Below are 15633 nucleotides of genomic sequence, written 5' to 3' on the forward strand. Positions count from 1 at the left end.
AAAGGCACCTTCTTGGCTTATGAAAGATGTGAGGTGTTTCAACTCAGGTTGACACCAAACCTGGTGGTATGCACTTGAAAGCTCTAATGACAAAAAACATTTGCCATTTTTACACTCATCATCATCTCATTTATGTGTGGTAGCAGATGGTGATCAGCCCAAATGCACTCATTAAGGTCTCTGACATCCACACACATTCATCAGTTCTCATTAAATGTACATGCTAACACCATAGGACTGAGCAATTCTAATGCCTCGATCAGTTGGATCACTCCTGTTTTGCACAATTGATCTAGTTCCTCCTAAAGTTGTTCACTTGGAGCCAGGGGAATGTGTTTCACCTTATGCACCTTAGGACTACTTCCTGATTTGAATAGGATGTGGTGCTCAAATTTTTCCAAACACCCCAACCGTTCGGCAAACAACTTGGGATATCCAGCAGCCTACTTTGTCCTGTTGGCATCTTCCATAAATAGACCCTGCTCTGGGTGATTAGGATTAAGTATTATACCCCAAAACATTTGTTCCTTCCACCCCACTAATGCTTTTCCTTCCTCTACTGTGTACACGTTAGCCATGACTGCCCGGCCTTTCTGTTCAATTGTGCTCCCAAAATATCCCTTGATAGGAAGTCTTCCACCACAATATCCCCAAGGCTCAAAGTTCGTAGGTAGAACTCCAACCTATCCCAAGCAGAGCTATCTATTATGGTGTATGGCGAGCAAGCATAATTTGCCCCATATGGAAATGTCCTCTCTGTTAATCTTTATGATGCACCTTGAAGGAATGTTACACCTCCCGCACTTCACCTATCATGCTCTCAGTTACAACTAACACTTCCACATCACCTTTATCTACAGTACTTCCTTCCTCATAGTACTCCTTGGAAACATCAGTTCATGCATTGACATCTCGCTTGTTTCTTTTCTACCCATCTCGTTTGCACACTCGGGAAAAGTGTCAAATTTTCTTACACTTTTTAATGGCAGGGCATTTGCCGGAGTCAGCAGTGTGCCTTGTTCTCCCACACCTAAAACACGTTCATTTCTCCCTCACCCTATGTGTTTTGACAACTGTTTTGGATCCCTTGGAAGCTTTATGCCTTACGTGCACCACTTCACCTCTATCCTTTTGTTGACCTTCGCTAAGATCTTTAACATACTCTGCGGTATTTTCTAAACGATGTGCTATGCAAATTGTCTTGTCTAATGATGGATGCTTTAACTTTAATAATTTTTCCTGGATTCTCATGTTACTGGTTCTATCATTGATCTCATATTATCCCTTCATGTAACTCTCTAAATTTGCACAATACCGTTAACGTTCTAAGAACCGCAAAATATTGCTCAATGATTTCACAAGGCAACTGAGCATGCAAGAAGAATTTGTGTCTTTCTACTACAATGCTAATTTTTTCCTCTAAATCGTTTAAGGCATCCTTATACTCATCAACCTACACATCATCCAAGTCTGACATTTAATCTTCACCACCATCATAATTAACTCTGTTGGAGCGTAAAACTTTAAAATTAAAATTAACATGAAATACTTGCAAATTAATGTATAATGAAGACGCATAGAAAATGTGTTAAAATAGTACTAATGCACACGTTTGAAATATGCCCACGGGGAGTGGCCACCAATGTATACAATGATTAATGAAACTGACTAATAATGAATTAATAATGTGTTAATGTGTGACTTTATATTAGCATTAAGAATTATGTATTAAGGTTTTGCTAAATTAATCACTAGGCCTTAGTTAGCAAGGGTCTGGGCCTAGCTGCCTGGTCTCATATTAAACAGTGTTTTTCTAACATGCAATGTGCTGTTTTCCTGAAGGACACGAAGCTGTACTTTTCCAAAAGCTAGAGATATGTGTGTAGCTGTAGTAAATTCTTTCTCATGGGACTCGATTTGCTCAAGGTGACATTCTTGCCAAATGCAACAGTATAATTTGCAACAGGTGCAAGGTCGCCTGGACAAGGAGAAGGCAATGGAACTACTGACTGGCGCGACAAGTGTAACTTTTCTTACCTGACATTCTACCCGATGAAGACGTCAGTCACAGGAACCAATAAACTATGTGAGAACTGTGTTAGGTGAAAATTCTAGTAAGGTGTGTGATGGATCATTGGACAGAGATAATGATGCACTAAATATTGCCCAATGGGAAATTAGAGACTTGTTTGACAACTTTGATATAACGGCGTGACACAAGAAGAAATCAGCCGTTCTTAGCCATTCCTCCTTGCCACTTTGATGCCATTACTTGACATTCTATGCTATTCTGAGAGACTTTGTCTTTAGCTTTCTTATACATTAAACCATCCTCACCTTCTTCCTTGCCCGATACTTACTTCTCCTCCTTATGAGGGAAGAGTTTCTTCTTGCTATGCCCTGCTGAGACTTAGCTGTTCTATCCTGGCTGATGGCGAATCGACTGATGTCCTGAGGACGAAGACTGACGTTGTATGGTGACCCATTTGGATGGGTAACTATTGGATAATTAATTGTAATTGTCTGTTTGCCTTTTCTTTCTGGGTACCAACTGCTCTTTTGATAGAGGCCATAGGTAGATGTTTTCTAAATTCATGTTGCTAAATTGTTTTGCATGAAGCCCAACATGCTGATGCTAATTCGAGGTTAGTTAAGGAGTTCACTAATACTGGACGCAAATAGACAAATGACTGAATTCTTGCTTTGTTGAATAACGTGCTAATGATACTCTGCTAAACTTGATTCATGTTAACGTCGTGCTTTGTTCTAATGTTCATGATCTATGCTCTGCTAAAGTTTTTCTCAAGTTGCTATATTATAGTGGTTTTGATGTGCTTACTGATATTGAGACTAATAAACATGCTACTAGATTGTAACTAATAGGGAATAAATATCCTAACTCTTACTAGATTGGTGTGGTTATTCATGGCCGCGAGGTCAAGGTGTGTGCGATTCTTATTAAATGTTATTGATTAGTTTGATTGATTAGTTATTGTGAATATTGTTGAGGTTATTGATCTATTGATTGCAATGCTGAACAGATATCTCGTCCTGGGAAGTCTCCAAACGTGGTCAAAAGATTCATTGGCCTAAAATGAGTTCCCGTGTAAGTTAAGTTATCAAGGTTGGGACGCGTTATCAGTTCTGGTAGCAGAGGATGGTTTAGGCCCTTTGGGGCCCTCGGACGAGGGACCATTGTTTGAAAATTGTTCTTGGAATAATGCAAATTGGAGAGATGATGTGCATCTAAGTCCCAAATGACTTTCCCGGAATCTCGGAGCTTGCCAAAGTGAGTTGGGTATGTTCTCGGCATTCTAGTGATAGAGTGAGTGACGTAGGGTTTGCGCTTGCACAGCTTATGCATACCGCAGGTGAATTGTGAGGTTTTGTGAGAATTATAGGCCAGGTAATGTTTTAGTAGGAGTGTGTGTACTCCGCAGTATAACAGTAGGGAAGTCGGCGAACTTCATGTGAGTGTGGCGCTTTGTGCTAAAAAATTGTCCATGTGGTTGTTGGTGATGTACGGACCCTGCGTGGTCTAAGACTCCGGAGTATATTGATGGTTTATGTTGTAATTTGCTCGGTTTAGTAGGTCAATCGGGCGTGGTTGACAAGTCGAGTTTGAGTCTATGTGAGTGAATGAAAACTTCGATGGAGATTGACAAGTCAAGAGCAGAATTTGCTGGTCAAATTTTGCTTGCGAGTGCTGGATCTGAGAAGGAGAGAGTAGCGGCCGAGGCTAAAAGCAAAATCTCTGTAATGTTCTGAAGCAATTGTGTTACCCTTTCCTGTAGTAAACCGGCAAATTTGAGTTTTTGTTAGTGCTCGCAATATATTGCTTTAGATTTTGTGTGAATAGAGAGTGGGGAAGACAAGCCGCAAGACTTTGTCAGCTGCAGTGTGTGTGAGTGTGATGTCATTGGAGCCGCGCTGGGATAGGTCGGTTAGTGAGAAGGGTCGCGCACGGATTGGCAGCCGTCCGTGAGAGGCAATTGGTTGAGAAGAGAGTTTTGGGAATTAAAGTCACTTCCTGATTCAATTGTTAGAAAAATAAAAGATGCAAAGATGAAGTTTTTCCAGGCTTTAAAGAGCGTTTTGAAGGGAGATGTGTACATTACCGCAAGTGTGGGAAAGCCTACACTGCCAGAGGATACACCGGCTTACGCCATAATGTAGGAGAGGGGAGTCGCGCCATGTCTTTGGCTAAAGCAATGCTGCAAAATGACAGAGAAAGACGGGTGTTTAGCGTTTCCAGGGCACGGAACATTCAATATAATGGTTTTAGAGAATTTGCGGAAGGCGTTAAATGAACAAAAGCCACCTCCGAGGCCAGCACAGTTTGAGGCATTAGCAATTTGGGAACTGATGGCCATACGACATCGGCAAAAAAAGTGTGAGAGGAGAATGAGGAAAGCAGAAAAGACACTAGCGGAGGCTAGGTGGGATAGCGAGCACAGGATGTAGAGAAGGGAGATAATAGATGGAGTTAGGATGTTTCCAGCAATAACTCAAGAAGGTGGATCCCAAGGAGGAAAAGCTACTTGTAAGACTGACAAGGGTTCTAGCAAACAAAAGGAGACTAAGAAGTACTGGACAGATGCAGATGACTCAGCTGATGATGAGTTCCTCAATCAGTTTTTACATGATCAACTACCACCATATGCCATAGATGACAATAGACCAAGTACTAGTGCGGGTCCTGTAAATTCGACGCAAAACCAGGGAATAACAAACCAGGTACAGGTAAACACTGTTGCAACACCAGTTCCTATACAGAATAGTGTCAGTGTGTCTACTGCCCCAGAGATGCAGACACAGTTACAGCCACCACCGGTTCATAGGCTCTACCCTGATGTCCCAATATTAGAGACCACTACAAGTTTGATGGTGCCTTCAGATCCGACAATACACAAGACCAAAGCTGATACAAACTGATCCACTTTTACTGCCTCAGGCACAGCAACAATTGATACCGAATTGCACTCCGGTCACTGGACCACAGTCAGCCACAGCACACGTAATGAATCAGAATATGGGAGCTAATGCTCCACAGGGTTTGGGAAGCAGGCAGCCGCCAGCTGCCATATCACTACCTATTACAGTTGGTCCGCCAGTACCATTGTATGCACAGTCAAAGCCTAGTGCATGTGATCAGGGAGTAATGACCCAAGAGATGACAAGAGGAGGGTTCGTAGGGAGCTCTCAAAGGATGACTCCAGTGGAACAGACAATAGAGAGATCTAGGTCCCTGTTAGACTTCAGTCCGATTGGGGTTACTCCAGATACCATGAGACAATCAGGTTTGGGACTGCTGACTCCGCAGATCACAAGTGCGAATGTGCCGCAAACACCGATGATGCAGACGGGAAATATCTTGTTGCAAGGGTTGACTGTGCAACAATTGAACGAATGGTTAGACAGGTTAAATTCACCACAGACTACTCCTGCGACAGCAGAGCGGTCGGAAAGCGAGGAGTACCTGAATTTTGTGAGGTTGGGCATGGAAGCAGCTGAGGTAGTTGAAGGGAGCATGGGAGTGAACAGGCTAGAATCATATACTGAAGCAGAATTGAGGTATCTGTGCCCAAAGATAACTAAGGAAGTGAGCAAGGTGCACCAGAGGTTGGCGAACCTGGCAGACAAATACTACATAGACTTAGACAACACTAAACATCTGAAAAGGAGTTACAGGTTAGACTTTGAGCCTAAGGATTTTGATCACATGAGGTCTACTGGGATGGAGGCACACCTTAAAGAAATATTGCAGAGTGCACAAGTTTGGGGAGCATTAGAAAAGTGGGAAGGCAGATGGGTGAAGAAAAGAGATAAAAGGAAAAGTGACCGCTTGGAACAGCAGCAGACGAAAGCTGTGCCGGATACTGGTACAATAAAGATGTTACCCATGAGAGAAATGGCTGGAGGAGTTCTTGTCCATGTTCCAGGGTCGAGAGGTGACATTTTGTCTTTCACAAATGACTTCCCCAGGCTGAGGGAGAAGCCGATAGAGTAGTATCAGCAGACGGACAGGTTTGTGAAGCTTGCGAAGTGTCTTTGGGAAGACCTGAATACTCTCTTTGAGATCATAGTTCCATCTAATTTGTGGCTCGAGTGCAAGAGGAGTGTGGATTGGCCAACCGCAGAACCGGCAAGAGACAGAGTCACAGGAGCACCGTCTCCTGAGGTGATGAGGTACTACTATAAGGTGATTGAGTTTTTGAAACAGAAGGTGTCTCCGCAGAATATTGATTGGCAAAAGATTGATCGAACGGTGCAGGAGGTTGTTGAAGGCGTTCAAACACTACAGTGGTACAGAGGTTATAGAGGCGAAGGACATGAATCACCTTGTGTTCAGGTTTGTTGAGGGATTGAGACCTGAGATTAGCCAGATGATTAAGAATCATTTGATCTGTTGGCAAGTGAAGCCGATTGATGAGATGTTGCAGTATGCAAAATACTGTAGTGATGAAATTGATTTGAAGCAGAGAAAGTTGAAGGAGAAGGTGATGGTGATGCAAATTAAGGCAGCACAAGCAGGGATGCAGGTAAATGGTTTACAGCAGATGGTGCAACAGCCGCAAGGAAACGGGATGTTTCAGGCGCAAGTGAGAGGCAGAGGTCGAGGAGGTTTTGTGAACCGTGGTCCAGATTTGAACCCAGTAGTGGTTTAAAATGATGTGCAGGGGATGAAGAAAGTGTTACCTTGTCATGCTTGTGGTGGCATCGGACACTGGATGCGGGAATGCCCGATGATGGTGCAGGAGGGTGTTGTTCAACAAAGCAATGATGTTAATGCATTCCAAAATGTTAAAGGACTAAGAATGAGGGGTCCGAATCCGAACTTCCAAAATAACATGGTTCAGATGCAGGGTCTTCAACCCATGCAACAAGTGCAGATGCCACATGTACAATCAGTGCAGATGCAGCAAGTGCAACAGCAGATTCCCGTGGTACCTAGACAGCAAATGCAGTTGCCCTTAGCACCAATGGAACAGCAACAGGTGATGCTTCCTCAACAGGTCACAAGTCAAGTAATGAGTCAAAATAATGCAGTACAACAGTTCCCATTGCGTGGTGAGAATGGAATAAACGATGAATGATCAGATGAGAGCGCAGATGGTGAGGAGTGTAGGCTTGCAGCGTCCCTAGAAGTAGATCAGAGAGGACCCTATGTGCAAGGGAAGGTAATGGGTCACAAGGTCTCATTCTTGGTTGACACAGGAGCTACACGCTCTACAGTCAGAAGTGCAGAGGTTCCGAAGTTGCCTCTAACGGGACGTACAATAAAGGTAGTAGGAGTGGCAAACCAGCTCCTGACTAACCTGATCACAGATTCGGTTCAGGTTGAGATTGGTACTTTCCAGGGATTGCACAGATTTGTAGTCTGTGACTCAAGTGTCCCTACTGGGAAGATACTTACTGTGCAAGACAAGGTGTTCTATCACCTGTTCCAATGAGGGAATTGAGGTGCAGACAAACAGTGACCATGAAGGGGATGACGGACAGATCTCAGAGCCTGAGACGGAGACAACAGATGAGGAGTACCCCTTGATGAGCTTCTTCCCAATGTTCATAGTGACTGATCTGCCAGCAGATTTGCAGGGGACAGTCAAAGAGAAAGTGTGGGACTTGACAGGAAAGGAAGTGGGTCTGATAAAAGGAGGAGAACAAGTTAAAGTCAGTGTGAAGCCTAATGCTGTGTTTCCCCAAGTGCCGCAGTATCATATGGTGCAAAATGTCCTTATACAGGTAACGCAGATAATTGCAGACTTTGTGAAGCAAGGAGTTTAGAAGGGGGTGATGAGCAGTCCATGTAATTCACCAATATTGGGACTGAGAAAGCCTTGTGGGAAGGTTTCAATTGTCCAAGACTTGAGAAAGATCAATGACATAGTGGTGAAATGTTGCCTAGTGGTGCCAAATCCAGCTGTAATAATGTTCCAAGTTCCATGTGATGCAGAATGGTTCACAGTTGTAGACTTGTCCCAAGCGTTCTTTTCTGTGCCTCTTCATGAGGACAGCCAATTTCTTTTCAGTTTCAAATTCTTGGAAAAGATCTACAGTTGGTGTTGAATTCCTCAAGGGTTTTCGGAATCACCTTCCATCTTCAATCAGATATTAAAGAAGGATTTGGAGACATTGGAATTGCCTTTTCAATCGACTCTAGTGCAGTACATTGACGATTTGTTGATTGCATCCAAAACGAGAGATGATTGCAAGTATGATACTATTGCGTTACTGAACCACTTGGGAAAGAATGGGCATAAAGTGTCCCCAAAGGAGCTGCAATACTGTCAGAAAGAGGTGAAATACTCAGGTCATCTAATTGAAAAGGTGTTGAGGAAAATATCCAAGGAGAGCGCAACTTTCTTATTGCAGATGAATCCCCCAACAACACGGAGAGATGTTAGGATGTTTCTGGGAATGGTGGGCTACTGTCGTCAATGGATCCCGAATTTCTCAGTCATCTCCAAGCCATTGGTGAGGCTGACTGTTAAGGAGGTTAAAGATGGGACATATGTCATAACTTTGTCTGAGAAAGAAATTAGGCGTTCACTGAGCTAAGAGAGTGTATGTGTAGGGCTCCAGCTTTAGGTATGCCTTATTACACAAAGCCTTTTGTCCTGTTTTGTCATGAACATGATGCTTGTTCCTTGTCTGTCTTGACACAGGTCCATGGAGGTGCAAACCAACCTGTAGCATATTTTTCAGCTACTTTGGACCCAGTTGCAGTAGCCTTACCGGGTTGTCTGTGTGCAGTAGCAGCAGTTGGTTAAAGCCTTGCACAATGCGAAGGCATAGTGATGGGACATCCTTTAACAGTAATGGTCCCACACTCCGTTGAGATTTTGTTAACCCGGACCAAAACGCAGCACATGACAAACGCAAGACTGATAAAATATGAAACTATTATATTGGGGTCACCAAAGGTAACGTTGAAAAGATGTACAGTGCTGAACCCGGTAACTTTGCTTCCAAATAAAAATACAGAAGTTGAAGATGCTGATGATGTAGAACATGATTGTCTTGAGGTAACAGAAATGTGCACCAAACCGAGGCCTGATATTAAAGATACCCAATTGGAAGAAAATGACTACATTATCTTTGTTGATGGCTCATGTTTGAGAGACTCAGTAGGAGTGCTGAGAGCCGGATACGCTGTGTGTACAATCACTGGTATCCTAGAAGCATCTTGGCTTGAAAGAGTATGCCCTGCTCAAGTGGCTGAATTGGTTGCTCTTACTAGGGCATGCCGTGCCGCTGCCGAATTGAAGGTAATCATCTATACTAACAGCAGTTATGGATTTTGAATTGTTCATGATTTTGGCCAGCTATGGTCACAGAGGGGTTTCCTGACCTCTTCTGGTTCTCCAGTGAAAAATGGTGAAAGAATTAAGAAGTTGTTGCACACGATTCAGTTACCTCATGAAATTGCTGTGGTAAAATGTAGCGCTCATGTGAAATCACAAGACTTTGTTTCAATGGGAAATGGATATGCGGATCAAGTCGCAAGGTTTTGCGCATTGAACTGTATATCGTTTAAGGATCAGTGGGAAACGTTACCTGAAACTGAAAATGAGACATGCACAGGTTACGCATTAAGGGTGGTTGACACATTAGAAGACCTAAAATTGTTGCAGAGACGTGCCCGCAAAGATGAGAAACGTTCTTGGCTTAAGATGCAATGTGTACAAAGACCAGATGATTTGTGGGTTGCAGACGAGGGGAAAATGGTTTTGCCGAACAGTCTTTTGTCACAGTTTGCAAGGTTTTATCATGGGCAAGCACATATTGGGAGAGATGCCATGATCAGGTTGTTCAAGATCGACTGGTTTAACCCGAAATTTAGGCAAGCTTCAGAAGTGATTTGTTACAGGTGCATCATCTGTCAACAGATGAATGCGGGGAAAGGGACAGTGGTGAATTTGAGCCACATTGGGAAAGCAGGAGGTCCATTTAGCAGAATGCAATTGGATTTTATTGAGATACCTGTGTGTGGAGGGTTGAGATACGTGTTGGTGATTGTGATAGTTTTCCCAAAGATATATCAGTTAAAGGACTTGAAGAAGTTTCCGAAATTGTCTGAATTACATCGTACTAGACAAAGGAGAGAGACTGCTGCTGGTGTAGTAGGAACATATTTGGGGCGATAATTCCTTCAGTGGGAGTTATCTTGAATTTGATAAAGATTCAAAAGTTGTCTACTATTGTGGATAACATGCTGACAAATTTCACAGGAGCTATACTCCTGATGGATACTGAACTTGCTGCGGAGAGGGCTATGACTCTTCAAAACAGGCTTGCTTTAGACATTATTTTAGCGAAAATGAGATTAGAAGTATGCTTACTAACTTAACAAGAGATAGTACAGATTTGAAAGAACTGAAGGAGCCAGGTGTTTGGGAAAAGGTTCGAAAGGGACTTGCTAAAGTAGGAAGCTGGTTTAGTAATATTTGGCATGGGATATTGGCAAAAATCATACAGGGAATATTGATTGTTTTAGCTTGCATATTTGGATTATGGTTGTCATGCAAAATTAGCAAAAGAATTAAATTGAAAATGGCGAAAAATAATAAGAGGAGGGATGAAAAGAAAAGGGAGAAAATGATCAGAGCAAAATATGGAAAGACAAAGTCGAGGGAAGAAATTGAGATGAGGGAATTTAAAAAAATGAAATTGTGAGAGTAAAGATTTGTGTGATGACAAGAGTCATCAGAGGAGGGATTGCTGGAGCGTAATCTTTAAAATTAAAATTAACATGAAATACTTGCAAATTAATGTATAATGAAGCCGCATAGAATGTGTTAAAATAGTACTAATGCACGTGTTTGAAATGTGCCCAAGGGGAGTGGCCACCATTGTATACGATGATTAATGAAACTGACTAATAATAAATTAATAATGTACTAATGTGTGACTTTATATCAGCATTAAGAATTATGTATTAAGGTTTTGCTAAATTAATCACTAGGCCTTAGTTAGCAAGGGTCTGGGCCTAGCTGCCTGGTCTCATATTAAACAGTGTTTTTCTAACGTGCAATGTGCAGTTTTCCTGAAGGACACAAAGCTGTACTTTTCCAGAAGCTAGAGATATGTGTGTAGCTGTAGTGAATTCTTTCTCATGGGACTCGACTTGCTCAAGGAGACATTCTTGCCAAATGCAACAGTGTGATTCGCAACATGTGCAAGGTCACCTGGACTCGGAGAAGACAGTGGAACTACTGACTGGAGCGACAGGTGTAACTTTTCTTACCTGACATTCTACCCGATGAAGACGTCAATCACAGGAACCAATAAACTACGTGAGAACTGTGTTAGATGAAAATTCTAGCAAGGTGTGTGATGGATCATTGGACAGAGATAACAATGCACCAAATATTGCCCAATGGGAAATTAGAGACTTGTTTGACAACTTTGATATAACGGCGTGACACAAGAAGAAATCAGCCATTCTTAGCCATTCCTCCTTGCCACTTTGATGCCATTACTTGCCATTCTTTGCTATTCTGAGAGGCTTTGTCTTTAGCTGTCTTATACCTTAAACCATCCTCACCTTTTTCCTTGCCCGATACTTACTTCTCCTCCTTATGAGGGAAGAGTTCCTTCTTGCTATGCCCTGCTGAGACTTAGCTGTTCTATCCTGGCTGATGGCGAATTGACTGATGTCCTGAGGACGAAGACTGACGTTGTATGCTGACCCAATTGGATGGGTTACTATCAGATTATTAATTGTAATTGTCTGTTTGTCTTTTCTTTCTAGGTACCAACTGCTCTTTTGATAGAGGCCATAGTGAGATGTTTTCTAAATTCATGTTACTAAATTGTTTTGCATGAAGCCCAACATGCTGATGTTAATTCGAGGTTAGTTGAGGAGTTCACTAATACTGGACGCAAATAGACAAATGACTGAATTCTTGCTTTGTAGAATAACGTGCTAATGATACTCTGCTAAACTTGATTCATGTTAACGTCGTGCTTTGTTCTAATGTTCATGATCTATGCTCTGCTAAAGTTTTTCTCAAGTTGCTATATTATAGTGGTTTTGATGTGCTTACTGATATTGAGACTAATAAACATGCTACTAGATTGTAACTAATAGGGAATAAATATCCTAACTCTTACTAGATTGGTGTGGTTATTCATGGCCGCGAGGTCAAGGTGTGTGCGATTCTTATTAAATGTTATTGATTAGTTTGATTGATTAGTTATTGTGAATATTGTTGAGGTTATTGATCTATTGATTGCAATGCTGAACAGATATCTCGTCCTGGGAAGTCTCCAAACGTGGTCAAAAGATCCTTTGGCCTGAAACAAGTCCCTGTGTAAGTTAAATTATCAAGGTTGGGACGCGTTATCAACTCAAATACCTTCAATTTCTAAATCATGTTTCAACTTGGCAAATTAACCTTTAGCCACAAACATGTCACCTTCAATGGCCTCTAAGTGGGTCTCAAATGACTCCCTCCAATCGTTCCAAGGCATTATTGGAAGACCAGAATTTTTCAAAACTTTGGGAGGTACATTAATAGATGATACATCCATGGTTCAAATATTAACAACAATATAATAAGCCAAAATAGCTAAAGTAGACATCTCTGTCAAGGCAAAATATGAATGGCCCTTTTATAAATCAATTAAGTATCCAATATTCCTAATCTTCCAAGATAGCTGAATATTTGTCTTGTAAAAGGACTAATCCTTCCTCTATTTCCATGCAGATTGACATGTAATGCTTTTTAATTAGTTAATTCTTTCTTTTTTTGCTGAGAATACAGTGCAGTCCTCCTTCCGTTTCTGCAATCAGCTGCTCCTCCTGCTCCAAGTAATTGCCTTGCACTGTGACCTACGCCAACATGTTTCCAAGTATATTGCTAGGTCTTTCTAGGTTAATTTGACCATATCTTTCCATATTTATAATGTGCTCAGTGTGCAATGCCTCCTCAAACTCAGCTTATCTTGCAGCTTCAAATCACCCTATAGTGCATTTGGAGCGCACCACATCCGCAAGCTCAGCTTATCTTGCAGATTTAGTAGAAGTGCGACCCCCTCACGAACTCATCTTGATTTTCGTTGACCCTAAACTTTCTTCATTCACAAACAAAAACAAATAATCAGCATGAAGACAGTCACCCAACTGTTAATCACTTATGATAATCAGAATTTGGTTCAACAAGCACCAAGGGAGAATGCAAGGTTCTTCAAAATGTGAAAAAAGTCACAAACAGTACCTGCCTGTCTCTCCAAGTGTTAAACTGTTCAAAACAACTGCCTATGGAGGTGCACGAGTTATACGAATTTTAAGGTGCTGCATGTAAAGATGAGCTAACGGGTAGATATTGCGTCCATTACTTACAATAATGGCATTACTCCTAGTCGTTCTCCCTCGCCTTCCTTTCCACCAATGAGGCTCCCTACCTCCCCCTAGACCCCTCCCTTCCCCTTAAACTCCCCCCCATCCCCACCACCTCCTGTACAGAAACAAGCCCAAACAGCAACTCCGGCGGTCTGTACCGGGAGGGCGGGAGGGAACGGAAAGGAAGACGAGGGAGTAGGACTAGGAGTAATGCCATTATCGTAAGTAATGGACGCATTACCTCCCGTCCGGCCCTCGCCTTCCTTTCCACCAATGAGACATAGCAAGAGAAAAACAGGAGACGGACACTGAGTTGCAACAAGTTTAATCACAACCAAAAAAAGACACTGGACAACCACCCCCTATTACATCATAGAGGACAAGACACGGTGACCCAATACTGACTCCAAACTGCCCAAGTCCGCCAGTCTGTAATGACGAACAAAGGTAGGAGGTGAGGCCCAGGTAGCGGCCCTGCAAATTTCCACCACAGAAGCACCTTGCAGCTCCGCCACCCTAGCAGCCATACCCCTGGTAGAACGGCCCTGTATCCCCTGTGGTGAGACAACCCCTTTCAAAGAATAAGCCATCAAAATCAGAAAGCGAACCCAACGTCTCAAGGAGGCAGTGGATGGCTTCTCCCCCTTCCGAGCCAGACCGAAATTAACAAACAGGGAATCACCCTTCCGGAAAGGAGCAACCACCCGTAGATATTCCAACAAAGACCGACGTACATCCAAAGAATGCAACGGAACCTCCTCCACCGAGGAAGGATCGGGACAAAAAGCAGGAAGGCTAACCTCCTGTCGAGCATGGAAAGCCGAATTCACTTTGGGAACAAACGAAGGAGCCGGAACAAGCACAACCCGATCAGGAAAAAGAGCAGGCCAACACCCCCAACTCCCCCAAACGACGGGCTGAAGTAACGGCCACCAGAAAAAAAGTCTTCAAAGATAGATGATGTAAGTCACAGGAATCCAGAGGTTCAAAGGGTGGAACCGTAAAAGCATCCAACACCAAAGAAAGATCCCAGGAAGGAAAAGCCCGCACTGAACGAGTAAACAAGTTAGGCAGGCCCTGGAAAAACAGAGGCATCCAATGACTCTCATCAGATAGATTACGCCATGGACCCCTAAAAGCCTGAATCGCAGCCCACTGCACACGCAGTGAAGCCACAGACAAACCCAACTGCGCCCCAGCCTGCAGAAACTGCATCACCTCAAACAGAGAAGCTGCCGTAGGATCCAACCTATGCCGCAAACACCAGGAAGAAAAAACCTTCCACTGCCGACCATAAGACAGCAACGTGGAACGACGCCGCAAAGCCAGCAAAGTAGAACTCAAAGTGACCGGAACCTCTAAGCTCGTCAATCCCCCCTGTTCAACTTCCAAGCCGTCAAGTGCAAATATTCCCAACCGGCACATCAGCCCAGCAAACGCAAGCCGAAGATCCGGAAGCACAGCCCCAGCCACCGTAGAGCCGACCGACTCCGTTAGCCGACTCCAAGGACACATCTCCAAGGCAGTGCCGCCTGCACAGGTAGAAGCGACCGCCGGGAAACTCCCAGCGAGGTGCTCCGCGCTCGTCTAGAGTCAAGATGACGCCCCCTCAGGCCACGCCGTGGAGGAGAAGGAAAAGGTAAGTCTAGCGGGCTAGACAAAAAGAACAGGAGGTGAGGGGGTGGGGGGGCTTTTTTAAGGGGAAGGGAGGGCTCTAGGGGGAGGCAGGGAGCCTCATTGGTGGAAAGGAAGGTGAGGGAGGGACGGGAGGTAATGTCTATAGCTTTATTGAAGTAATATACCCTGGTACACTGGAGGAGAAAACACGTTGAGATTCCTTCCAGTTCCTCTCCTCAGGCTCTACTGCCTCTACATTCTACCCCTGATCAATAAACTCTATCAAGACCCAATGGATAAGGGCAGTGTGTGATAAAATGATGACTAATATGATGTCATATTCAAAGAACTGGCTATTGGATAATTAATGCATTCTGGGACAGTAGTCCAGAATCGTAAATATGAATGCAAATATGAATAATATCTCCAGGTATGCAGATATGAATGATGTGGATGCCACAAGCCATGTTCATCTCAAATTCTTTCCCAAAGCCATGATATCAATAAATCAGCCAGGTTTGATAAAATAATTATCAGACCAACAAAACACAAGGAGTTCATGTATACTTAAAACAAAGCTCAAACAACCTATTATAATTTCTTTGTATTATTAATCATTTTAAGTATTAATGTGTTCAATATTTGATGTTCTGAAAAGTGCCAAG

The sequence above is a fragment of the Pleurodeles waltl genome, chromosome 1_2 (genome assembly GCF_031143425.1).
Source record: "Pleurodeles waltl isolate 20211129_DDA chromosome 1_2, aPleWal1.hap1.20221129, whole genome shotgun sequence".
In the NCBI taxonomy this organism is placed as follows: Eukaryota; Metazoa; Chordata; class Amphibia; order Caudata; family Salamandridae; genus Pleurodeles; species Pleurodeles waltl.